Source organism: Giraffa tippelskirchi, chromosome 2 (assembly GCF_054371585.1).
Source record: "Giraffa tippelskirchi isolate mGirTip1 chromosome 2, T2T-mGirTip1v1.2.pri, whole genome shotgun sequence".
NCBI lineage: Eukaryota > Metazoa > Chordata > Mammalia > Artiodactyla > Giraffidae > Giraffa > Giraffa tippelskirchi.
Window position 1 is genome coordinate 108,727,446 of NC_137276.1, and position 27,336 is coordinate 108,754,781.

Genomic DNA, 27,336 nt, shown 5'->3' on the forward strand with positions numbered 1-27,336 from the left:
GTGCCATCGCCTTAGTTTAAAACAAACATGCAAAAACAAGGACTAAGCTTAGCCAGTAGGCCTGGTTTTGGCTTCCTTGATCACAAGCTAAGCCATACTGGAGGAGGGCTGGGCTGACCTGGAGACAGCCTGTCCGCAGGGTTAGTGGATTTGGAGGAAGGTGAGAGCTGCTGAGGTCAGCACGGTCATTGTCCTGGGAGCTGGAGCCTCATTGCCCAGAGGCTGAGACCTGAAGGCTGTTCTGCTCCTCTTCTGAGGCAGGAGGCAGCCCACCTTCAGCTGCTCCTGCCAGCCCCCCAGGGAGGTTGAAATTGCTTTGCAGCCCTTCCTGGGGTGTGCCCTCTGCCTCTCTCTGGGTATGTTCATTTATGGGCCATCTGTCAGGCCTCCTTAGAAGGCAGAGGGCGGTAGCAGCACTCGGAAAGGCCCCCCAAGGCTGTGTCCCTGGTGTCTGCCTCAGTTAGCAGACTGTTCAGTTCATCAGGAAATCAGGTTCATTCATAACCGTCCACCTCCCCAACGTGCACACTTTTTTGATTTCAAGGTAACGGCATGTAGTTTGTTGGCTGGCTACTTTTCCAGTCCTGCCTAACTACACTGTGTCGTGTCTTTCACTTTCAGGCCTTGAAGTTAGAAACCTCCGAGGACGATTCTCCCGCTGACCCTGCTGACCCTGCTGACCCTGGGCCTCGGTGAGTCCAGAGAGGGAGGTGCCTGATGCTTTAGCTACGTGTGTGTGTGCGTGCATTTGTTTCTGTCCCCTGGAGCAGTCCCAGCTGGACAGGGTCGCACCCCAGTCCTCTGGACCTGGCTCCATTGGCAGACACAGAAGTTCCTCACTTGGAGAGCCGGGCTCGCTGGCCCAGCTTCAGTGACGCTGAAGGGACCGAGTGGGTACAGTTGGGCCTTAACGCATTGCAGGTTGATTTTCCTAAAGGAGTTCAGCAGGGCTGTGGGGGGCACCAAGAGCCTTCTGATCAGTGAAGCACATTGCTCTGTTCATGGCAGCCGTGTGTCATCAGCACTGCTTTGTTTCTGGAGGACAGTGTCCAAGGGCACCAGTCATCAGCCAGGCCTTTCCCAGAAGGACAGAACTGGGGAGGTCAGAGATGGAAGTCAGTTTGGTCTCCCTCTTTCTGGGTACAGGGCCTCAAGTTCTGTAGCCACTGAGGGCTGGGAATAGGAGCGGGAAGAAGAGCAGCCAGTCAGAGACTCTGTGCTCTTCAGCTACTGGACAATTCCCAGATCGGGCTGATAACCAAGCACCCAATAAGATTAACTCAACGTTTACAAAAAGAGATGACTTTCAGTTACCTGTATACAACTTACCAGTTTTTAGAGACAGGAAAGATATGCAACCCCCCCCACCCCCACCCCGCCGAATAAGCTAGTAGTCATCAGTATTGAAAGTTAAAGCAAATCATTTGTTTATGACTTGAACCGGCACCTCTCAAAAGATGCCCAAGTGTCTAATAATAATAAACATCTGAAAAGATGTGCGACTTAGTCATCAGAGAAATGGAAGTTACAGACCACCGTGTGCTGGCGTGATGAGTGGAGAGAGGAGGCGGGTGGACACGGGTAGGAGCAGGGAGCTCATCAGTCACTCTTACCTCTGTTTTTCTGCAAGTCAGCTCCTAGCTGAGCACTTAAAAAACCCCTCATCATTCAATTCTCTTCCCATCTGTGAACAGTAAGTCTTACCTGTGTTTTCTGAGGAGGACACAGGCTCACAACGATCCCTTTGCCCTGAGGGCAGGGGTGTGTGGTCCTGTCCCTGCCACTCCTGCTGCCGCGCCCTGGTGGACTCTGGTGCTGGCCATGGCGTCCTGCCCCAGCCCTGCAGGAAGCCAGGAGCACGCTCAGACCTTGGCTGTGTGGATCCTCAGGCCCTGGGGCCTGAGTGCTCCTGAGAAGCACCCCTCCCGCCACACGGCCCCAGGCACAATGATGGTCACTGGCTCTGCCACTGATGAATGGTAAAACAAAACATCTCTCCTACGTAGCCTACTGCAATTTTAGCTCATACAAGTTTTCCGTTAGCTTTTCTTACAAGCTTTAAGGTGATTAGAAGGTTTTCCTTAGTCTTTCTTAGGTACTGATGCTAAAACAATGCCTTTCCCTCCCAGCTCCCATGGCCCACATGGACCTTAGAACTCAGTCTGGGGTGGGGGTGGGGGCGATGGGGTGCAGAGGGAGGGGCTGAGAGAGCAGACAAAATGGGAGGTCCCCCTACTCAACCATGTTTGGGGATGGGTCCTCTTTGTTCTAAAGATGACATGAGGGAACTCGCAAAGGGCTCAGACTTTGACCGGCCAAGTTGTGTCTGGAGGAGACTTGTGTCCTGCAGGGCAAGCTTTTTCCCTTAAACACAGTCTTGTCTGGGTTCAGCCTAATTGATTAGGCCTTGTAATGGTTGCAAAGACAGAAGATTGGAGCTTTATAAGCCAGCAGGTAATTTTTTGTTAATATTTACATTTTAATTAAGGAAGTGATGTATGCTTGTAAAAATTAAACACAGAACCAAACCTAATAAGTAATCAAAATTTCATTCTTTCCTCCATCCCAAATCCCACCCTTTTTTTTCTGGAGGGAACTGCCACTGTAAATGGTTTGTGGTTTATCCTTCCAGAACTTGTCAAAATACACATGAGAACATTCATGCAGTTTCTGAAAATGTTTATGTGTCATCACATCTGTCTGTGGGACTTGATTTTAACCTGCTTGGGGTCTTTTAGCACACACAGACCTACCTCTTTTAAAAAGACGTACCTTCCTCTTTTATGCATGTTCTAAAGAGCATAACTGGACATACGTATGCGTGCAGACGTGCACACACATGCACACACAAGCTTTGTAAGGAGTCTGGCTGGTAATTCCAGAGCACAGCACCTGGTTCTAGTTTTCAGTTTCTTAGAACCAGAGTGTGCTTTCAAGACTTGAGATATGTATGTCTTCTGAGAAAGTGTAACTGGCACACTCATCCTCCTGTTCAGGGGCTGGGTGGAGGGGGTCGGGTGAGCACAGTGGGGACAATTTGCAGAGAGCAAGGCTCACCCTCTCAAACACTGCGTCAGTGTGAGAGGCCCTGCCTGGCCCAGGTCCCCCACCTACTGGAAGGTAGACTTTGCCCCCTGCCCATGTAGAGCCCCTGGCTGGTGCTGTTTGTAGGTTGGGGATGGGGGTGGGGGTAGGCTCTACAGGAACAGTGGCCTGGGCCGGATTCCCTTTCCACCCTGGAGTGTCTGTTTTCTGGAACATTCCACACTGTGTTCCTGTCATTGGGACACATGTAAGGGTATGTGCATATGTGGTTACGTTCACCTGGTCACCAGAGTTCAGTAACAGAGCTATGTCCTTCAAGCACATAAAGAACAAGCCCAGTAGAGGCACAAGCAGGCGGGGGCCTTGGTCTGACTCTGCTCAGCCACGAGGCCCCGTGTCCCCGAGACGCCATCTGCCTGATGGCCCCTTGTCTCCTGGTGAACAGAGCTGAGGCTGGAGAGTCCTCTGGAGCCCTCGCAGAGCCTGAGCACCCACATGGCTCACTCTTCTCCAAGGGGTCTGGCTGCCCCAGGGACAGGCGTCCAGTCTGGAGCCGCCTTCTCACACTTGGTTCTGGCCTGCCTGAAGTGGTCTCCTGCTGGCTTGCATGTTAATTTACATTCAGAAGCATGTCCGTGGAAGCACAGGGACCCCAGGGCCGAGGCAGGTGGATGCTTGAAAGAGGCTGGCCTGTGAGTGCCTGTCGCGTCGTGCATGTGTGGCCCCTTCTCGGCTTCAGCGCCACTTTGCTGTCCTCCTGGCCCCCCAGCAAGGTGAGCTTCTCAAGGGAACCACTGGCTGGGAGGGGACCTGGGAGGAGGGAGGCTCTGCCCAGCTGCCCACCTATACCCTCGCTATCACCGATAACTTGCCTTAAGAGCTTCTTGGATTTTGTAGACAATCATATCACCTATAGGTTGTGATTGTCTAAAAAGAAGAAAAGCTGGTTTCCTTCTTTTTCACCCTGATTTCTGTTATTTCTTTCCTTGTCTCATCACAGAGGCTGCAGTGAGCTCTCTGGGGATTAGGGGCCTCAGTGGTGGATGTCCCTAAACAGTCATGGATGGCACTGAGTGTCATCAGCTGCTTTTCCTCAATCTCATGACATAATCATGTTTTTTTCTTTTTTAGTCTCTATTGACAGTTATTAGATCAATTGAATTTCTATGGTAGATCATTCCTGTGTCCTGCCATAAACCAAATTTGGTCATGATGTTTTGTTTTCGTTAACTATGTGATGAAATCAGTTCGCTAAGATATATTTATTGCATGTGTCCAGTCTGTGTTCACACATCTGATTGACCTGTTAAGTAACAGGCCACGGATAGAGGAGCCTGGTAGGCTACAGTCCATGGGGTTGCAAAGGGTCTGACACAACTTAGCAACAAAACAACAGCAAACCATCAAACCATCCTTGCATTCATGGAGCAGACCCCACTTGGTCATGCTGTATTGTTTTTTTAATGTGCTGTTAGATTCTGTTTGCTAATTTTTAAGGCAAGTTTTGTATTTATTTTCATAAGTAAAGAGCAATGGTTCTCAAAGTTTTGGTCTTTTTACACTCTTAAAAAATTATTGAGGACTGTATGAAGCTTTTGCTTTTGTGAGGTATAACTTCCATTGTTCTCAGCTGAGGGTGATCCTTCCTCTACACAGGGGTACATTTGGTGATGTCAGGAGAGGTTTTTGGTTGACACAGCTGGTGTGTTGGGTGTTTCTGTGGGTGTCTAGCGGGCAGAAGGCAGATGTCTTGTGATGCCCAGAATGGCCCACAGCAGCCCCACGACAGAGGTCAAATGTCAACAGAGCCACAGTAGCACAGAACGTTTAAAGATTTTATTTAATGATTCACTTAAAAGAGCAGCAATAAACCCATTACCTGTTAACATAAAGAATATTTTGAATAAAAACTATATTTGAGCAAACTCCAGGAGATAGTGAAGGACAGAGAAACCTGATATGCTGCAGTCAATGGGATCACAAAGAGTTGGACACTGAAAAACAACATTTTCCAAAACTGAAAAAAATATAATGAGGAGAGAGAGATTGTTTTAAACATTCCTTGTTGGTGGTGTTGTTCAGTCACTAAATTGTATCTGACTCTTTGTGACCCTGTGGACTGCAGCACGCCAGGCTCTTGTGTCCTCTATTATCTCCTGGAGTTTGCTCAAACTCATGTCCATTGAGTCGGTGATGCCATCCAGCCATTTTATCCTTTGTTGGCCTTTTCTCCTCCTGCCCTCAATCTTTCCCAGCATCAGGGTCTTTTCCAATGAGTCAGCACTTTGCATCAGGTGGCCAAAGTATTGGAGCTTCTGCATCAATCCTTCTAATGAATATTCAGGGTTGATTTCTTTTAGGATTAACTGGTTTGATCTCCTTGCAGTACAGGGAACTCTCAAGAGTTTTCTCCAGCACCACAATTGAATGCATCAATTCTTCAGCACTCAGCCTTCTTTATGATCCAACTCTCACATCCATACTTGACTACTGGAAGACCATAACTTTGACTATATGGACTTTTGTTGGCTAAGCAATGTCTCTGTTTTCTAATATGCTGTCTAGGTTTGTCATAGCTGTCCTTCCAAGGAGCAAGGGTCTTCTAATTTCATGGCTGCAGTGATTGTTCACAGTGATTTTGGAGCCCGAGAAAATAAAATCTTGTCACTGCTTCCACTTTTTCCCCTTCTCTTTGCCATGAAGTGATGGGACTGGATGCCATGATCTTTGTTTTTTGAATGTTAGATTTTAAGCCAGTTTTTTCACTCTCCTCTTGCACTTTCATCAAGAGGCTCTTTAGTCCCTCTTCACTTTCTGCCATTAGAGCGGTATTATCTACACATGTCAAGTTGTTGATATTTCCCCCAGCAATCTTGATTCTAGCTTGGGATTCATCCAGCCTGCATTTCACATGATGTACTCTGCATAGAAGTTAGATAAGCAGGGTGACAATAAACAGCCTTGACATACTCCTTTCCAAATTTTGAACCAGTCCATTGTACCATATCTGGTTCTAAGAGTTGCTTCTTGACCTGCATACAGTTTTCTCAGGAGACAGGTAAAGGGAAGTTGCTCAGTTGTGTACGACTCTTCATGACCCCATGGACTGTAGCCTGCCAGTCTCCTCCCGTGGAATTTTCCAGGCAAGAATACTGGAATGGGTTGCCATTTCCTTCTCTAGGGGATCTTCTGGACCCAGGGATCGAACCCAAGTTACCCGCATTGCAGGCAGACTCTTTACAGTCTGAGCCACCAGGGAAGCCCCTTTCCTTTAAAATTTTTCTACAGTTTGTTATGATTCACACAGAGGCTTTAGCACAATCAATGAAGCAGAAGTAGATGTTTTTCTGGAATTCTCTTGCTTTTTTGATGATCCAACGGATGTTGGCAATTTGATCTCTGGTTCCTCTGCCTTTTCTAAATCCAGCTTGAACATCTGGAAGTTCTTGTTTCTCATACTATTGAAGCCTGGCATGGAGAATTTTGAGTATTACTTTGCTAGCATGTGAAATGAGCACAACTGTATGGTAATTTGAACATTCTTTGGCATTGCCTTTCTTTAAGATTGGAATGAAAACTGACCTTTTCCAGTCCTGTAGCCACTGCTGAGTTTTCCAAATTTGCTGGCATATTGAGTGCAACACTTTCACAGCATCATCTTTTAGGATTTGAAATAGCTCAGCTGGAATTCCATCACCTCCACTAGTTTTATTCGTAGGGTTGCTTCCTAAGGCCCACTTGACTTCGCACTTCAGGATGTCTGACTCTAGGTGAGTGATTACACCATCGTGGTCATTATTTGGGTCATTAAGAACCTTTTTTGTATAGTTCTTCTGTGTATTTTTTGCCACCTCTTCTTAACCTTTTCTGCTTCTGTTAGGTCCTTACTGTTCCTGTCCTTTATCAGGCCCATCCTTGCATGAAATGTTCCCTTGTTACCTCCAGTTTTCTTGAAGAGATCTCTAGTCTTTCCCATTCTATTGTTTTCTTCTTTTTGGCATTGTTCATTGAAGAAGGCCTTTTTATCTCTCCTTGCTATTATCTGGAACTCTGCGTTCAGTTAGGTATATCTTTCTCTTTCTCCTTTGCCTTTGGCTTCTCTTCTTTCCTCAGCTATTTATAAATTTATATTCCTACAGTGTAATAAATCTCTCAAACATATGTCCCAATAGGAGACCCCTGATGTATCTGCAGATGGTGAAGGACAGGGAGACCTGGTGTGCTACTCTCCATGGAGTCGCAGTCAGGCAGGACTGAGCGACTGGACTGAACTACCTGCCTCTGCGTTCAGTTTGCTTTACTGTGCAGTTTGGTGGAGCTAGTGATAAAAGCTCCGCTTTACCAAGTATGTGCTTGGAAAACAGACGAGTTTGATCCCACGACGGGGTCTTAGGGTCCCCTGGGCTTCCCAAATCACTAACCATTGGTTTAGACAAATTCCCTTTTTCCTGTGTTCATTCTCACACTGTGAATTCAGGGCCACACTTCCTTCATAAAAAGGCACTTGGAAATTTCCTTCCTTCTCTATGTTCTGCAGAAGGTTAAATTATGCTAAGACAATCTGATCTTATAGAGTTGGTAGAATTCTCTTGTGAGTCATCTGGGTTTGGTGTCTTTCATTAATTTTTAATTCTATAAAATTAGGTCTGCTCAGACTTTCTATCTTTTCTGTGGTCACTGTTTTTATAAAAAAAAATTTCTCTTAGAAAATTCTCTATTTCACCCAAGTTTTCAAGTTTATTTGCATAGAGATGTACAATTATTTCCATGATTTTTAAAAAACTGTATTTTTTTTTTGACGGTTATTCTCTCATACTTTGTGTATTTTTATTCTGCCTTTCCTTAGTTTATTTTTCTTGTTATAGGGAACTTGCCTGTGTTATTGATTTTCCAAAACCAGCTTTTAAGCTTTAGTCATTAATTAGAATACTTTTTTCCTAACTCATTTTTGCTTTTACTTTTATTAATTCTTTCAGTTACTTTTTAATTTTCTTCTAACTTTCTGAATTGGAGGCTTAATGCTCTTATTTTCCTGTTCTCATTTCTGAAGACTTAAGGTATTTAATGTGATAAATTTTCCTCTCAGCACTGCTTTTGTTTTCATTGTGCTTTCTAGGAATTTTGCAGTTTGGGCCTCTACTTTCCCTGAAGAGTAACATGTCAGGGGAGAACACTGACATTTTGGGGCAAGGGAGCAGGCCTTTTCTGTTTCTTGATTTTGTTATTCATTTCTAGGCAGTATTGTTTGCATCTTACTTCCTGTTTAGGATTTGTTGAAAATTTCTTCATTGCTTAATTCATGGGCACTGCTTGTGAATGCTTCTGAGAGCAGCTGAGAGAAGGTGTGTCCTGTCTTGCCAGGTGCAGGCCTGGCTGCTCGTCCTCCAGCTGCACTTCAACAGGTGGCATCGTCTGAGGTCTCTCTTAGTTCTGGACCACTGTTCTTTCCTGGATTCAGAGCAATGTACTGACATCTCCTATTACTAGGAGATGCTTTGATTTGTTTCTGTGGTATCCCCGTGATTTCTGCTTCCTGAAACGTGAAGCTGCATTGCTTGGTCTGTAGATCTAAACTTACATCTTCCTTGAGAATTTTTGTTTCTAGCATTATAAATAGTCCTGCTTTGTGTCATTTAATTTCACTTGCCTGACACTTTCTTCTCTGATATCAAGATTTTGGACCCTATTTTTTGAGCATTCCTCATGTATATTTGTTCATTGTTATCAATCCTGCTGAACTGTTTTGGTTGAGCTATTCTCTTATACCTAGCAGAGCTGAATTTTTGAAAATTTTTATTTTATTTTTAATTGGAGAATAATTTCAATATTGTGTTAATTTCTGCCATACATCAACATGAGTCAGCCATAGGTATACGTATGTCTCCTCTCTGTTGAGCCCCTCTCCCCATCCCACTCTTCTAATTTGTCACAGAGCACCAGATTTGGGTTCCCTGCTTCATGCAGCAAATTCCCACTGGCTACCTATTTTACATATGGTAATGTGTATGGTTCAGCGCTACTCACAAGCCAGTATGAAAATGCTTCCCTTTGTGTAACTGACCTTCATCCATTTGTACTGGCCTGATCCCTGTGTTCGGATCAATGCTGTCAGTATTCTGTGTATTGGAGGTGATACAAGTAGAATGGTGCCCATACACACACACATTTACCTGTTCTCTTTGTGGCTTCTGTCCTTGGCCTTTCTGGTATCTTCTTTTGTGTTTGCCGATGCTGACCTGACAGTTAGGAAAGTGTGCTTGGCCTTAGTGGTTACCTAGTATGAGCAGATTTATGTCAGATCCTGAGTCCCTTCCTTTCAAATAATGTCTATTGTTTTTCTCCTAAGAGCGACAGTAAGATGCCCTGTGGCCTCCCTCCCTCCCTGCTCTGTTCCCTTCCCTGGCACCTGCTCCCAACCCCCCTGCACACCCGGTCCCCCCTCGGTGCACCTGCTGTTGCTTGTGGAGTGATGGGGTCACCCTGCTTCCATCACCCCTCCTCCACACCCGCACCTGCCCTGCCCGGTTGCTGAGCGCACAGCATATCTTGTCAGGTCAGCCCCTGTGCTTGGACTCCTGTGTCCCCTGCACACATCAGAGCTCCTCCCTGGGCCTTCTGGTGGCCTAAGGGTGTCCTCCAGTCCTGTTGCAGGCACAGGTTTTGGCACAGAGCCACTTGTCCCCACATGCCAACCCTCTTCACGGCTCCAGGACCTCTTGGCTCCAGGTCTGTTTCTCAATCTTACTCTGTTAGGCCAGTGTTCTTCCTGTGGATGTTTGTGTGTCTTTCCTTTGCCTTCAGTTTCTGTCTTTCTGGGGTACTGTGTCTTAGCTTTGCTTATCTCCTGTGGTCTAGCACGCAACTGGACTTGTAGACTGCTGTGTATGCTTGTCGCGCTCACTGATGAGCTTGGACTTCCTGCTCGTAATCATCTCGTTACCATCCTTCTCCTTTGCTTTTCCGCCTGCTCTTGAATTTTGCATGTTGAAACTGTTCACTCATTCCTCCCTGTGGTACCCACCCTTCTGACTCTGGGATGCCTAAGACAGAGACAAAGTGTATTCACATCTCAAATAATGTGAAAACCTGAGGACCAGGATTTGGGCACACGGTGTTTTCACGGCCTACTCTCTGGGCACGTGCGGTACTTTGCCAGGTGTTTGCCCTTGTGCTCTCTCAGAGTCCCTGCTGTGACCAGACAGGCTCTGGGCATCATCTGCAAGTGAGGGACAGGGAGCCCTGAGGGTGACACTGTAGTGGGCAGCAGATGCATGGGCCCCAGCTGCGTCGCTCCCCACCTGCTCCTCACTTGCCTCCCCTGCCCTCCCAGGACTGCTAGCTGGCCTTTTTATCCCCTTTCTTCTCTGCCACAGATGCTGACAGCTCATATTGCAGCAGCCCAGTGGGTGCTTAAGTCCATGCTAGTCACCAACCACAGCCACCACACTCCCACCTCCCGCACCCGTGAGCACAGGGCCCTTCCTGGAGCAGCTTATGTGTGTGTGTGTGTGTCTTCCTCTGTGAAGATGGGGCTCAGGGATGCTGGGGACACCAGGAGCTTGGGTTTATCGGGGCAGTGAAAGACCTGGAGCAGCTCCACTATTTGGAGCCTTGACAGCTTGTTTTCAGTTGTTGGTTGTGCTTCTGTGTATCAGTGACCGGCCCCAGGCGGCTGGTTCTCTGAGTGAGTCTCCAGGGATCTTGCCTATCATTTCCCGACCTCTGGAGGCTCAGGGTGGGCCAGTAGGTGTCGGGGGAGGTGGGCATGTCCCACAGCCACGGTGCTGGGTGGATGTGGTGGAGTACATCCCAGGAGCACGGGGCGGCATGGGGGGACATCTTGGGAGGTCAGCAGAAGATGCAGGTGTGAGGATACCTCTGTGTCTTGATGCCGCTCTTGTGAAGGTTTAACCAACACTTGATGGGTCATTGCGAGAAAGTAGGTTTCTTTCTTTGGGGTGAAACGAGAATCCTTCCCCCAGGATCTAGGTGTGAGGAGCTGAAGCCTGAGGAAGGAGGGAGCGTTGGTGGCTAGTGCCAGTGAGCTGGGGGTCAGGGAAGACCATCTGGATGTTTTCTCTCTGCTGTAGGTACTTCGTGTCATACGCACTAGAAAAATGCTGTAACCAGCGACACGTGTCGTCTGTCTTAGAAGTCAGGTTGCTTATAAAGAGCCTGCCTGTCAGTGGGTGCGGAACAGGCTCTGGCCTGGGCTCCCGTGGCTGCTGGGAGGGTCTGCTGCTCTGTGGGTATGGGCCCTAGGTGTCCACTGGGGTCTGTCGGCTTGGGAGGACCTGGCCTCCATGACCATGGACCTGCCTAGGCCCCCTAGGACGGGCCGCCCCAGCCAGAGGTCAGGCGCCCAGTGCGGAGGGTGAAGCTCCGAGCCTGGAAACAGGTTCAGCTGAGATCTTATTCAACAGTCGCTAACTGCAGTGAAGGGCCAGCCACGTTCCATGTGCTGCTCGGGGTCAGGGGTGGGCTAGCGGCCTGCAGACCTCAGTGTTTGGTGAGGGCAGAGGCTCCTGGGGGCTCAGAGGCTCTGGGGGAGGTGACACAGAGAAACATGAAACGTGCTAAAGACCCACCTTCAGACCCTCTGTCCTTTGTCAATTTCTAGGGGCCCTTCCTGGCTTCCAGGGCTGCATTCCAGTGGGCAGTGGTGGGACGGGGGCTGAGGTGACAGTAATAAACAGACAAACACTGAAATGCCATGTGACAGTTGCTGATAGGAGCCTGACTGGGGGTGTGGCAGGGTGGCAGGTGGGGTGGATGCTGTGGGAGAACAGACTGCCCCTCCCAGGGGGGCAGCAGGGGACAGTGGGCCCCAGCAGGAGTGGGCTGGAGGAGGGTCACACGGACAGAGGGACAGCTGGGTAGATGTAGTGCAGCTGGTGGGGAGCGGGGGGTGTGTGGTCGGCAGGCCCAGCAGCCAGGGGGCGGGGGATTTGTTCTCGGTTCAGAGGGGCCTCCAGCAGATGCCCGGCATGGTCATGGCCTTCACTGGACAGAGAGGCCTCAGCTGACTTAGGCTGGCGGGGGGCTTGAGTGAAGGTTGGGAGAGGGGTGGGCTGGTGGCAGCACTGGGCGGAGAGCAGCTTGGCTTGCAGGGGGATGAGTGTGTGCATGTGTGGGGTGCATGTGTGGTGCACATGCATGTGGTGCACACACATGTGTGGGGTGCACATGTGTGTGTGGCTCACCCATGTGCATGCATACTTGTGTGGTACACACATGTGTGGGATGCGTGTGGTGCACATGTGCATGTGGGGTGTGCGTAGTACACACACGTGTGGGGTGTATCTGTGGGCGTGCATGTGGTGCACACGCGTGTGGGGGGGAGGAGGGCGGGGGGGAGGCAGGTGTGCGGTGCATCAGCCCCCACCCCCAGCTGAGTGCTGCAGGAGATGTGGGGAGGGCACTGTGCTGATCCTGCCTTGTGCTCTGAGCTGGAATGTGTGGGAACATGCCTGGTGCTGGGAGGGTGGCCCAGGGCGGTTGCGTTTCACCAGGATTGGGGGTTTGGCCTGGCAGGAGCCTGTGTGGGAGGGAGGGGCTGGGGGCCTCTTCTCTCAACCATGTCTTCAAACACCACTTGTGACCCTGGTGCAGAGGTCACAGGCTCTGGGGTCAGGACCTTGGAGGTGCCTGCACTAGCCATCCTTCTGTAGATAGCCAGAGGCTGGGTGTGCATGTCTGTGTGTGCATGCGTGTCTGCATGTGCATATGTATCTGTGTGTGTGGTAGCCTGTTCGAGGCTGACAGTTCGTCTCCCTGGAGCTGCCCTTTTGGATTTGGGGTCTGTCTCAGACCCCGCACTGCTACCTGGCAATGTGGGTACAGGGTATCTGAGACACTGTTTTCTTGCATTTGACTTTTTAGAATAAAAAATCTATGCAAGTGGTAGAAGTTGTAAAGTGTTGCCCAGAGACTGCATCTGGGGGCTCCTGTCCTTGGGAGTGGGGTTGCAGGGTGAAGGATGGCCCTGGAGCTCCAGTGAGGGGTTGGGGAGGCAGTTTCTTGGGTGACCAGCCTCCATCTGTGCATGGATCCCAGGCCTGATTGGCATGATTGGGACCAGGGTGCTGTCTCCCAGCTGGGCCCTGCTCTGATCACAAGCCTCTGCTCTCCTCCCAACGCTGTGGGGACATCAGGACCCCCGATGCAAGTGTCCTCGAGAGGACCAGCTGTCATTGGGCATTTATGCTGCGAAAGGACAAGTGAGGCCAAGAGAACATGAGTGTGTGTGCTCGGAAGGGTAGGGTTGAGAACCCAGTGCATGCTGGGCACGGCCTCCACAGCTCCTTGTTCCAGTGTAGACAGGATTGAAACGGGAGTGCAGAAGCCAGAGCCACATTTATGACCCTGGAGAGTACTAAACCGCTCAGGTTAATTTGTAACAGTTTCAAGATCTACCCTTTAATCACCTTTGCCCCAGACTTCCACATCTGCTGGGAGCAGGTTCAGCCCCTGCGCAGGTACTCTAAGAAGTCAGCACAGGTCAGTGTCTCTCCTGTTAACAGTAAGACAGTCCAAGGCAGGGGTGGGAGCTCCATGGAGCCACAGGGACTCCGGACTCTGACTCCTCGGTCCACAGCTTCTGTCCTCCTGATTGTGACCTGCTGGTCTCAAGAAGGCTGCTCCCCACCTTGCCATTTCATCTTCATTCCTGGTAGGAAGGAAGAGTGCATATCTGGGCCATTTCCTTTTAAAGGGCTCTCCCCAAGTTCCCCTCAGTGGCCTCCACCTCCCTCTTCCTGGCCAGACACGGGGTTCCCACAGTTCCCTCTCCTTCTTGGCTGGGCCTGGGCCCATGGACAGGATGTCTGTCCAGTTGATACAGAAGCAGCTCCTTCTGCCACTTGGCAGAGTAGTCATTTTCCAGGAACTGTGTGTGTCCTTGACCCTTGGCCTGAATTTGGATTCTTTGTCCACCCTCCTCACTGCTCTCCACGTGGGTGGCTCTTCACCGTGGACTTGCACTTCTTCTTTCAGTGTGGGTGCTGGTCAAGTCCCAGCTTCCAGTCTCTGAAAATAAGACAAAGAAGGCGGCAGCCGCAGTCTCTGGCCTGTCTCCGCACTTGGAGCCAGGCCAGCAGCCGTGGGCAGCAGCGCACTCTCCCCTGGGCCCTGCAGCAGCCGGCCCCAGGCCACTCTCCTGGCTGCTTCTGCCTTCCTGGCTCACACAGAGTCTGAGTCATAGGTGAAAAGCCCCCATCTCCAGGCACAGGCAGGAGGCAGGATCCTTTTTCCCCATCGTCCTAGGAGCTCCTGCCTCACCAACAGGATGGGGCTGAGGGCAGGATAAAAGCCACCTCCTGGGACTCCAGGGCCTTTGGGAATTGTCCTGCAGGCTGGCACCCAGAGCCCAGGTAAGGGTGGCTGGGAGCTGCTCCCCACAGGGCCTCCCTCCTTCCCTCTGGAAGAGGCTCCAAGTCCTCCTGGGGAGAGGGGACGGGAGGTCAGGGCCACGCATCTCAGGTCTCCGAGTCTGCACCCTCTGTGGGCTCACCTCTCCCTGAGCTCTGGCTGCAGAAGAGGGGGCTGGGTTAGTGGTCTATCCAGGGGCCCTCCCCGCCTCTGCTGGCCTCCAGTTTTGAGAACTTGCTCCTCTTTAACGTGTGGAAATTTTTCATGGTTTGTCTGTCCTCACCCTGAGCTTCAAAAGACCAGGGACCTGGAGGTCTTGTGTTCACCCATCCTGTGCCCACCTCCAGCGCACCACACTTGACCCTGCTTCCATCAGGCTGTCATGGCTGAGTGATGCCTGGGTCTGTAGTGTCTCCCAGTCAAGGTGATCAGAAGCTTTCATCTGCCGCAAACATTACACGAGTAATCCAACGTGCGACGCCTCAGACCTTGAAAACTAAGTAGCCATGAGAGCTAAAAACACAGACTTCAAAGACTTGGATGAAGAGGTAATACAGAACGTCTCATTATTGCCTTCTTAATATTGATTGCCTGTTAAAATGATATGACATTTTGACTGCACTGGGTTAAATAAAATACATCACTAAAGTGAATTTTATCTTTCACTTTTTAAATGCAGTTTAAGATCCCCCCCAGGCTCATGGTATCACCCTGGGCCAGCCTGCTGGGGTGCTGCCTCCCCAATTTGCCTGGGACAGACTCCGAGTCTGCAGGGGAGGGTGGGGTTGGGGTTGGCGGGGTGATTGGCTGTCACTTCTGCCTTTGCTTTCTCCATGGCCATTTCTTGGGAATTATGTCAGGTTAACATGCGAGGGCTGGAGGAAGCGGTTCTGAAGGGGGAGGGTACGTTCATGCACGTGGCAGAATCAGGGGTGTAAAGCAGGCAGATACCAGAGGGTGGGTCCCTGCCCAGGGGCTATGGTGTGGAGAGGATAAACCTTCACCAGTAAGTACTTAGGTGTGGTGGGTTTTGTGCTACAAAAGAAGCACAGAGACAGTTGAGAGAAGCATTCTGTGTGGTTTCGCTGGTGGCTGAGCTTCCCTGGAGCTGAAACTGGTTGGGTGGACCGGGTAGAGGTGAGTGTTGGGCCGGGCATCTTGTCGTCCACCCATGTGAACTCCCCCTGTCCTCAGCGCCCATGACTTCCTGACCTGATTTTTTCAAAGAGTGGTGAGCTCTTCCAGGTACCCAGCCTCTCTAGGTGCCAGCCATGGGGAGGGCCAGGGCCTGGGCTGTGGAGGTGCCCCTGGAGGCCTACACTCCCGGACACACAAACAGCATGATTCCCCATCGAGGTCAGGGTCACTTGAGAAGTCTGACACTAAGCACGTGAAGTGTGCATTTGGAGTCAGATCTTTCTCCTGATGGAGCTGGTTCTGTGAGCCAGCTTGCAAAGTCTAGAAAACATGCACTGTGCCTGGGTGCTCAGGGCAGAACGAGACTGTAGCTCCCATCGCGACAAGACAAGACGCTGTGAAGTGAGAACAGTTGTTCATTAGGGGCTTACGAATGGCAGCCTGTTTTCCCGTCTGGTGTGGAACCAGGGGAGGTCAAATTGACAGCCTTGTCACTGATCTGTTGAACGTGACTTAGGTGTCCTACAAAGCCGGACTTCCTGATTCTAAGCCCCAGGCTTGCCCACCAGCCATGGACGACTGCAGCCTGCCACTGTAGGGCAGGGCCACCCTGGGACACTCGGGCCGGGCAGGCCTGAGGACGGGCAGTCTGCAGGTCAGGGCGGGAAGCAGAGGCTGACACCAGACCACTCGTGGTCAGAGGACAGTGGGATGGGAGCGGCCGGAGGGCCTGGCATGTTCTCCCAGTGGTCAGAAAATGCAAGTTCAACCCCACAGGGCCCCAGAGCCTGACCATTAGATCAGCAGACACCAGGGTGGCCTCACAGTCAGGGGCGCCCATGTGGGAACCAGAGGGCTCCTATTTGAGCCCCAGAAACTGGGGTGGGGGTAGTTAGCTTTGTGGGCCATTGATAGTGTGTGTGTGCCCATCAGAGAAGACATCTTTTGATCACAGATGGGCAGGAAGTTCCCCGAGAGAAGGCTCCTAGTAGTCTGGCGTCCCAGGAAGCAGGCAGGGACAAGCCTGCTCATCGGTGTCCCTCTCCCTGCTGTGCCCCTAGGTGGCGGCGGGGACGGTTCATCCACAGCCTGGAGGCTAACACGTGGTGGGGTGCAGGAGACGGGGTCACGCCCTCAGAACTGTGGAAGTCTGTCCTTTCCCAGGAGAAGCCGGGCCAGTCTGGCTGTGACTCTAATGGGTGGCGGGATGTTCACATGCCCCTGGTGAAGGATGAGGCTCCACTGTTGCCATACTTGATCAGCCGGTGAGTCAGGCCGGCAAGGGGGATGCAGGACCAGCTCACCGTCACTCTGTCACCTGCAGGGCTCCGGGACAAGGGCAGTAAACCGAGCATGGGACAGTCTGCAGGGCTTAAATAGCGGATTTGGGCCAGAGACAGGCAGGCGCCCCAGCAGTGCCTCAGGATCTCCATCCCCCAGGGGTGGGAAGAGGGCCGAGGGTCACAGGAGTGCACTGACATCCTGGGCACATTGGCAGCTGAGCGAATGCGGGCCGGGCTCTGCGGCCAGTGTGACTGCAGCCCGGGGGACACCCAGTCCCACCGAGGGCCCACATCTCGCAGAGACCGGGTTGTGAGTGCACAGAAGTTTGTTCGAAGGCAGTTTCTCTTGTCCCATTAGCTCCCCCTCCTCTCCCAGAAGGCACATGTCAAGTGATTCAAGCTCTGTCCGCAGCTGGTCTGAGTGGAAACTGCTGCGGCTTTTTTGAGGACTAAGATGGCAGTACCTTTTAAAATATAAACTCTGTTTACACTTTGACCAGCCTTTTTTTCCTGGGGACTCTATCTAACCGGAATATTCAACAAGGGCTCCAAGATCCATGTAAGGAGGCTCAATGTGGCATCACTTGTAAAGGAGAAACATCGGAGGTGGCCCAAGTGTCCTCAGTAGGAGAAGGGTGACGTGGTTACCGCATTTGTACGACGAAATACCCTGCAGCTGACTTTACCAGACTGAACACAGTGAGGCTGACGCCAGCAGTACTGGGCCCTGGGCTCCCCACCCCCACCCCACCCCCGCCACCTCCCCGGTCTAAGTGCTTTCCACTAGTCGCTCATTTCGCCCTCGAAACCTGGTGGCATAGGAACTGCCATCCCCACTGTGTAGATGAGGGCACGGAGGCCCAGGGAGGCACATGCATTCCTCAGGGCACACAGCGCAGTGGTGACAGGACCAGGTTTGAACCCAGGTGCTGCTGTCTGCGGTCTCCACTGCTTTTGAAGGAAAGGAGAGGTTTGTACTGACCCGAGAGTCTCCTGCTACCATGCTCAGGCCACTCAGGCTGCTGTCACAGACTCCCCTAGACTGAGGGCGGACACAAGCAGGCCTTCATTGCTCACAGTTCTAGAGGCTGGAAGTCCAAGATCAAGGTGTCGGCAGGTTCAGTGTCTGATGAGAACCCACTTCCTGGTTCCCTCCCCACTGGGTTTCCAGACCCTGGTGCTGCCCAGGGAGGTGGGAGGTCCAGGTCCAGCCTGGCACCCTCCTCCTCTTCCTATGAGATGCTACCCTGCCCTGGGGTGGGCATCCTGCACGAGGAACAGTGCGTCTGTGGGACGCTGTCGCGTGCTTGCTCTGCTCTCACTCAGCACACTCAGGGGTGAGCAAGCCCTGCCCAGCTGCTGCCCTGTCTCTGTCTCCTTGTCGTTCGAATGGATGCAGACTATTCGGTCACTTGGGCACATCCTTGGTGTAGACGCCTGGCTTGTTCCTGCGCTCCGACATCTGTAAGTGTCACAGGAAGAGCCTTGACGCTCACGGAGACATGGCTTTCACAGCCTCCGTATCTGTTTTCTTGCATCAGGAGATCATGAAGACCAGAGTGAGGGTTGTGTGCATGCCCGCCTGGGAATGGCTGCGGTGTACATGTGGCAGTCACTTAGCTGAAGGTTAGAAATGTTAACAGCAGGTTTTAGTTGAAATGGTTAGGAACAAAGCAAGCTGATTCATATGAGTTTTTAAAACTCACGATAATTGTTCAAACAGATTTCATGATTGAAACTATATTTTGTTTAAAAATTGCCTTCATCCTAGGAGCTTTCTTTCTGGGTGAGTGTCCAGCGGGTAGTGCTAGTTCCTAGAAACCAAGAGATTCACTAAGAGGGGTGTGCACGTGTGTTTCAATTCCATGCAGAAAACTGGGCTGCTTCAAGTTATCTCCTAATGAACTGAAATTGTCCACGTGCTGGTTTCCTTTCTTCCTGTGCTGTCATCTTGCTTCAAGGACCAGCAGGTAGTTTTACAGGTGCTTCCAAGCACTGGACTCTTAAGTGCCTCTTGAAGGCCTGACAAATAGTCCCCCTGAAAATAAGTGTGTTCTCATTGTCTGAATGCCCGAGGTGGCCAGGGGCTGTCAGAGAGCCTGGTCCCGAGTCTTTGGAAGGCTTTGCAGGTGGATCCCATGTTATCCTGGGCCACCTATCACGGTTGCCCCTCTGCCCGTGTTCACCCAGTCAGCCTGTACAGACACCACCGGGTCACTGCCGCTGTACGGACGGCGCTGGTGGAGGTCCCAGGAAGCTGGAGGTAGAGGTTCCGGGCTCCTCTGAGGCCCTGGAGACTTGGCCATGGGTTTTCCTGGGCTCATGCCCCAGGCTGTTTACTCGTGTTTGGTTTGCATAGTAACTCGTGTTCTCCAAGGGCCCTGCATGGTTTGGAAGGATGTTGTGTCAGCTGGTCCCCGAGAGCACTGGCCTCCTTCCGGGGGCCTCCGACACTGCCGGCTTGTTTACCCAGGAGCTTTTCACGTGTGGGGGTTATTTTTGTTATTTACGTATTTATTTACGTATTTAAAGCTGTGGGAGGGCCGATCAGGTTGAAGAGTGAAACACAAAACCTCCAGGTGTGCGGGTGGGAGGCAGCCTGCCGCAGGTGCACCGTGTGTGTCTGAGGCCGGTTCTCAGCAGAATGTGGCCCTGGGCCCTCTGGGCATGCAGACTGGAGCTGGTCAGAGTATCCTCTCTGGGGATGCTGGGGCTGCAGACGCCACCCCTCCCTGCTTCCTGCAGGACCCATGGAGAAGGCCCCAGATACTCACGCCCTTTCCAGTTTCGTGCTGCAGGAAAACACCAGGAGCTCCGTGTCTAAGCAGTCAGCGGGGAGGTTGCTCTGGGAGGGGAATGAGGTGCGGGTTAGGGTACCCTGTGAGGAGGGGAGCCCAGAGAGGCCTTCGGGGCTGGGGAGTCGTGGGTGAGCACTTCTGGCAACATGTCCCTTGTTGAGGGTGCTCCCCCAGCTCTGGTGCTGAGCTCACTGGATAAACAGGCTGCTGTTTATAAACAGCCAGGCCTCCCCAGTGGGCAGGTGGCCTCTCCTCAACCCATTAACCCGATAAATGCAGCCACTCGGTGAGCGAGAGGCCCTCCTGGGGCAGAGGTGTCCTGCCATCCGAGAACTGGAGGCAGGGCAGAGAACCTGGAGCGTCTTTCCTCCGAGACCAACGCCTGTTGCTGCCCACTGTCCTGAGCCCAGGGCACCAGGGTTGACAGTGTCTTTGGGAACCAGGGTGGTGGGCTGAGATTTCATAAGCTTCTGAGGCGTGGAGCTGTGTGGACCAGCTCCAGGACACCTGGCCCCTGGGGACTGCTGGACAGGACAAACTCAGCTCCTCCCTGGGCATCTGGAGTACAGCCAGCAGCTGAGGGCAGCGACCAGCTCAGAGGCCGCGTTAGCAAAGCTGATGTCCAGTCCTGGCTCTGCCTGTAACGTGGAGCCCTGGGACAGTGTTCTGTGGAGTTGGCAGCAACATGCTGGTCCTTCAGTAAGTAATGCCTGTACAGGGCCCAGCACTTAGCATGACCCCCCTGCCACCGCATGTCTCCATGTGTCCACTTTCCACTTGACTCTTGGCTCCTAGTTTCCGGGGTGGGAGCTTATGGGCTTGTGGATGCCAGGGAAGGGGCCTAACTCTCGCGAGGGCTCTGTCTCACCTCCTTGCCTCGCGGACCCTGTGGCCATCCTCAGGGGCCGCTGCCAGACGCCTGGTGTTCAGGGACACCCCCCCTCCACCAGCTGCCCACCCACCCTCCGAGCTTGGCTCCAGCCCTGTGACCGCAGCAGGAGGCTGGGGACAGGACAGGACTTGGGAGTGTCTCCAAGGTCTGGAATCGAAGATGACCCTTGGGATGCTGGCAGTGGTGATTTGGGGGGCCATGGCCTGATTTGTGCTTCAGATGCGTGGTTAGTTCTGGCTGCGTGTGGAGAGGCCTAGGGAGCCTTTCTGGAGCAGGGCAGAACCAATTGAGGCTCAGAAGGTCCTCAAAAATAGCTTTTTAAATGAGAACAGGCTTTAGGGCAAAGGTCAAATCCAGGTGCTGCTGGTCAAGGGTCAAGGCAGGGCTGCCTGCGCCCTTCCTGGAGGTCTGAGGGAGACCTCAGCTCAGTGATGGGTCACAATCACACAAGCAAATGCACCGGGGGCCCTTGCTCTGTGGCCATAGGTTAGTGCACAGCTCTGGGGGAGGGGCTGGGTCATTCCTCATCTGGAAGGCAGAGGCCGTGTCCTCTCCTGGGGCTCCGAGTGTCTCCCGAGGAGCCAGCCTCCCAGATCACCAGTTCCTCTGCCTTGGTGGGGATTAAGGGCTGGAAAGCCTTAGCCAGTGGGGACGGTGCTGGGCAGAGCTTGCAGCCCCGCCCGTGTGCTCAGCGGACGAGTAATGACTGCTTTCTCCCCTGAAGTTCCTTGGGCCGGGAGCCCGAGGCTGAACTGGCAGAATGTTGCGTCTAGAAGGAGCCATATAGTAGCCCGTCCAGAGGCCCAGGACAGCCGCCTCACTTCACATGGGGCCATCCACACCCTGAAGCCTCACGGTAGAGCTCGGACCAATCAAGCTTCTGCAGCTGTGTGTTTACCAAGCAGGACACAGGGCTGCGAGGGGGCCAGGCAGGCAGCCAGAGCGGCTGAGACAACGGCCGGTTCAGGAGATGGTCTTTTATGCTGAGTGCCTCAAAGATGTGGAAAGTGATGACTGTCCTTCCATCCCAACACAGCATGAAGAGCCCTCTGGAAACCCCTCTTCCGCGCCTCATGCGCCTGTGTCTGTGCAGGCCCTGTGTTGCAGGGCCAGCTCTGTCCCTGGGTCACCCCATCTCATCTTGGCTGCTCGCAGCAGGTTCAGATGTCTCAGGCTGGGGAGGTGTCAGCATCAGAAGACAGGCCCCCACATTTGCTTGTTCACAGGTCAGGTTCATTGTGCACCCTTCCCAAGGATAAAAGGGGCCTCCTCCCCCATGGTTCTTTACAGGGACCCACGCCCACAGTGGTGCTGGAGCAGCCGTGCCCACCCAGCACCCGGGCTTGACACTGGGCGGCGCGTGTGGTCTCTGGGCCCTGCCTGGACTTTAGGACTCAGCCCCACATAGAGGACGTCCGCCTAAGGGCCAAGCCTGACCGGCTAGCTCACCGCACAACCCGCCCCAGGCCGAGTGGGGCTGGGGCTGTCGTGCCACTGAGGTTCCTGCGTGTGCCCTCCATCCACAGTCTAGGTGGGGGGCTGGATGGGGCCCGCTGACCTGTCTCCTGGCTGAGCCCCGTGACACCACCTGCTTACCGTGGCTCCAGGTTGCAAGCCGCTTACTGGATTAGTGGGTGCCCGCAAAGCCCCCGTGGTGGCCAAGGAGAGGCCTGAGTTTTCCGAGTGTCTCCAGTTTGTCTCTGAGTTGGCTGCTGAGACCTGCAGGCTGTTGTGGACGGCAGGACCCAGAAGCCGTGTGCCCTCTTTGCTGGGCAGATGGTCCCGGTGGCCGCCGCCCGACAGACCCCGGCAGAGTGGGCCTGGCCTTGATCCCTCCGGTTATCCTTGGGTAGGAGGCTGACCTACCCTGGCCGCCAGGCTCCTCTCGCCAACTCTCAAGAAGGACCCGAAGATGCTGGCCAGCTACTCGGCCTGCCTGTTCTGGGGTGTCTGCACCACCCTGCTGGCCGTGGCTCTGGTCTACTACTTCTACTGGTGAGCGTGGCTGGTGCCCAGGCTGGGCTGTCAGGGTGGGGGATGGGGGACCACACTTGCTTCTGCTTTCGCTGTGGCTCTGCACCCTCTGTTCTCCATGCTGACAAGCGGTCCCTCGCGGCAAACAAAGGGAAGCAAGTCGGCAGAGTGTCTCCCTGAGGTGGGAGCTATGCACATGTGGTCTGTAAATTAATTGGGAAAACCATGGTTTCCATCAAAGGGACGCCACTTGTTGCAGCCATAAATGTTGAGCTGGTTTATGGCGGATCACCCGCACCCTGGGCACAGCTGCAACGGGTGTGCCCACCTGTTCTTGCGGTGAACACAGGGAGGTTCTGGGTGCCCCCTTCCAGTCTGGCCCCTCACAAGGCTGGGGGCCTGGGAGCTCCGAGCCCCATTTCCATCTGTAGAGACAGGATACATTGATGTCCCGTCCCTGCAGGTGACAACCTCATAGTACACGGGGCTGATGGTAATGGCACCTCCGGGGGGGAGTGACCCACACAGGACAGCACTTGCCTAATGGTGGGAGCTGTCAGGGCGGCCGTGTGGAAGCCCAGACCCCGGATCCAGAGCTAACTTTATGTGCTAGACCTGAGAACGGGGTAACACCCCATGGAGAGAAGTTGCCCCTCTGAAGATTCCATCCTGGGTTGGTTTCCTTAGGACATCCTTAGTCTGGTTTGGAATTGGGTTTCCTGGTCTGGAAGGTCTCTTTCCTGTAGATCCGATTAGTGCTGCTTCTGTTTCTGAGGAGGACAAGGGGCTGGGCCTGCGGCCAGGTAGGCGTGACCCCAGCCCTCCAGGCCACCGCCCTCCCCTCCCAAACTTAGTGTGAATTCATGCGTGGCGATGTTTGCACTCAGAACTTCTGCAGACAGGGCTGGTGCTGTTTACAGGTGAGGATTACGCGGAACCAAAAGATAAACACATTAGTGCGGGGAGGAATTAGCCCTAATTCCTCATTAGACTTGTGTCCCTTATTAAATGGGTTTCTGGCCCTTTGAGGGTGAGTAGCAGCAGTCGCTGGTCTGGAGTGGCCGCCGTAGGAGCAGCGGCCACTTACTTTATCACACACTCTGGGACACGTGAGGGTGAAGAACCACAGCACAGGTGTGCAGTACCACTACCCAGGGAGCCTCCGTGTGGGCCGTCCTGGTGCCCCAGGGGTGGGGGTGGGGGTGTCTGTCACCCCGTGGTGGTCAGTGGTGAGTCCAGGTAGGGACGGGGCAGCCAATGTGGGTTCCAAGGCCGCAGGCCTGCTGGGCATGGCACTGGGCTGGGGGTGGGGGTTGGTGGCCGCCCTGGTCAGAGGCTGCACAGGCAGGGGAGGAGTGGGACACCTTCCAGTCTGGTTTGTCCTCTGACCTGCCCTCCTCTGACACTTCTCCCGGCCACCAAACCGTCGCTTGATCTATAAACAGGCAGAGACACTGTTCCAGGAACATTCCTGAAGCAGCAGTGATCTGACCAGAGAGTCCGGCAGCCCCCAGCGAGTCCCTGAGGCTCAGAACTGGGAGGGATGTCAAGGTTTTCATTCTCCGGGTCTACGGGCCTGTCCTCTCTGGTCAGCACTGGACGTGAGCACCGCCTTTTCCTTGGCTCTTCTCCCCAGTGACCCCGTGTCCTTCTCCAGGCGGGCACTGGCTCAGGGCCCCTGCAGGAGGGCGACTGGGGCCCACAGCTCACTGTTCGGACAGACCCATCTCAGCTCCGTGTCAGAGGGTGAGGGGGGGGGTTCCCGCTCAGCGAGAGGGCGCTGCATCTTCATGGGTGGGTGCGCTCTCCAAAGACAGGGTGGCGGCCTCCGTGCTCATCTTGGACCCCTCCTGGGTACAGCACAGGGAGTCCAGCGGGAGGCCCTTCCCCTGGCGTGGTGCAGTCACAGCAGGCCCTGCCACATCCCAGCGCCCAGGACAGGCCTCGCTTCGTCTCCTCCTCTCCATGGGCTCTGACTCGAGCCGGGTGTGACCTTATCACTGACAAGGGTGCTGGATGTGGCCAGCATGGTCTGGGGAAGAGCCCCCACCCTGCGAGGGGGCCCCTTTATGAGGGGAGTCTGGTCTGGCAGCACAGTGCGGTCATGGGAAGTGCCATGTGAAACCTCTGACCTGGGAGTGAGGTGGGGGACAGTCGCCACATCTGGGCTCTGTGGCCAGGATGGAGCCTGCTTTTCTCAGGAAGCCTTGCTTCAGACCCAGGTGGAAGATCCCAGGACCCCACTACAATGTATAAGAAAATGCTGGGTCGGCCCGATGAATCCATTTAGACTGTGTCTCACTGCCCAGGAGCAGGTCACGCAGGGGACAGGGCAGGAACAGGGAGGCTCTGGTGGGGGCAGAAGCGGGGGCAGCCTCGTTGTCTTCAGAGGAAGATAGGAAGACTGTGTTGACCTTCTCTCGTATTGAAAATATTTCATGAGTTCCTTGACCTTACTGCGACAGCTATTTGATCCATCAGCTTAGGAATTTTCCTCATTTTTAAAGAAAAAAGTTCCTGCCACTGAGAAATACCCTGAGAGGAGAAAGACATGTTAGCATCTTGTGTATAGCGTGTGCAGACTCGCAGTGGCTGCCCTGGTGGAAATCTTACTTTTTGTGCTCAGTCCCCCGATCCCGCTGGTCCTGTCTGGAGAGGTATGGTTGGAAGCCTCCCAAACCTGGCTTGGTGGTAAGTTTCCCTTCTTGCCATCTTAGTTGAAGTGTGGTTATCGCTCTGGGGTTTTGGGGTGTTTCAGGGAGGAAAAACCCTAGCACCAAAAACCTTGTTTGAACTTATAACAGAAGTTGTTTTTCATGTTGCTGATTTATAATCATGTCAAATAATCAGATTTCAACCAGACTCTTTGAAATGAAATGTGTAAATAATAATTAAAACCCCAATAATGTAGAGTGAAAAGACCCTGATGCAGGGAAAGATTGAAGGCAAAAGGAGAAGTAACTGGCCAGACTGTTTCTTCCTTGCCCAGCTCCTCAGAGTGCATATCAGCTACCTTCCAGAGGGAGTGGGCCACACAGACTTTCCCAAAGTAATGTGACAGTGAGACCCTGTTGTACAAGCCATTTCTTGGGATTAGCAGTTGAAGTATGCGGTTTTACAAATGCTCAAAATGATTCAAATATCTGGTGTTTGTAGGGAAAATAGCACCTTTGTTTGCTCACCTGGGAACCTGAATACCCTTTAAAACTTGGCTTACAAAGGATCTTCAGATCTCAGCTATTTATAAGCATGAGAGGGACCCTTCTCAACCCTCAGAGCCACCATATGCTACTGGGCTAAAGGTTGCCTTATTCTCATCTTCAGACCAGAAACTGACATTCAAAATGACCATGTCATGTGCCGAGGCCACAGACAGGGGAGACAAGGGGCAAGGGTCCAGTGTCAGGAGCCCCGGGCCCAGCACACTGGCCACCAGCACAGGCTCCTCCTTTTTGGTAGAAAAAACCTCAGCAGGCATGTGGGGTCCTAGGCGCTGAAGGTGGACACTGAGACACTGATGGGATTGAAACTTTCTTCATGTCCTTTCTGCCTGACAAAGTACCAAGAGGATCTGTTTTTCATCTTTAAAGATGTTATCATTTCATTATTGTTCAGTCATTCAGTCGTATCCGACTCTTTTCGACCCCAGTAGTCAATGTTAATTTGTGCACTGAGAGTTCTTTACTTTTTATGATGATAAGAATAGCAACGTGCACTGGTTTAAAAGAAATCAAGCAGCAGAAATGACTGAAAGGGCAGGTGGTTCTCCAGCTGCCTCCCAGCAGCTCTGCTGCTCCTCAGAGGAGCCCCGAGACTGAGTCCTGAGGCTCGTTCCACAGTTTGCATGGGCCTCTGTTTCTTCACTTAAATTTCTTTCAGTTCTCTGACAGATTTCCACTGAGTACCCACCATGTCCCAGGCACTGTTTGAGACTTCTGGTTTTCAGTGTGTAAGACAGATCACGCCCCACTCTCAGCAGCAGGATCTGTCCAGTCCTCGCTGCGAGTGATGAGGGATTTAGTCAGCTTACACGCCTCCTGTCTTCTGTCCATTGCTGTCACTAAGTTTTGTTAGTTATACTGTTATTTTTAGTTATTTTACGGTTCCCTTAAAACTTTAATATACTCAACTTACCACTTTTTGTTGGATCAACTTAGAAATCTCTTAACCTCCATTATGTAAAAAATTTGGGCTTAAGATGTTCATATTCTGTTGTATAATTGCAATTAAATTCTCCATGTTTCTTTTATAGGTTGATTATAAATATTAAAGGTCCAGAAATAGAATTCACAGTAAAATTTTTAAAAAGTTTTTGTTTCTGCAAGTGCCACAAAGGAGAAACTAGAAATCTAAGCCATTAAATCTTTGCTTCTTGGAGAAGGAAGTTTTAGGTACCTTGTGAAGTGATTGTGGGAAATCGTGCCCCCTGTTAATTTGATTTACATTTGGGTCACAGTTGCCTTGCACAGCATTTTTTATTACTTGAAAATCTTAATTGCTTTTTTTTTTTTTTTTGAGAAAAGAAACATTCCTTCTTCAATACCGAAAACTTCCAGCTCCTTAATTATATTCTTTGTTGAACAAATTCTATTTTCTTCTTGAAATATTTCCTATGTTAATTTTGACCAATTTCTTTACAGGCCATCTATAAAGGTGTTATCCTGGCAATTCTTTTTGTTGCATAACTGGTCTGTTTTTTCTTTTTCTTAAAAAAAGGAATTTTCATTAGATTCCTTCTTGTTTTGCTGGACTACATCCTCAAGTAATCTTTTCACAAAGGATGAGTGGAAGTTAGGTTTTCTGAAACCTTGCCTATCATGAGGTTACCATAATCTTT

General features: G+C 52.1%; 1 protein-coding gene across 4 annotated transcripts in view; it reads left to right on the top strand.

The window, feature by feature from the left end:
- AGPAT3 (1-acylglycerol-3-phosphate O-acyltransferase 3) overlaps positions 1-27,336 on the top strand; it is an 85,862-nt gene that overhangs the window by 23,060 nt on the left and 35,466 nt on the right. For 3 of the 4 annotated variants that reach the window (XM_081570036.1, XM_081570035.1, XM_081570034.1), the window contains exon 2: positions 622-692. The gene's annotated coding sequence lies outside the window, so the exon portion shown is untranslated. Of the gene's footprint in view, positions 1-621; positions 693-14,762; positions 14,964-27,336 lie in introns of all 4 variants that reach the window. The other variant, XM_081570037.1, reaches the window with a different exon arrangement.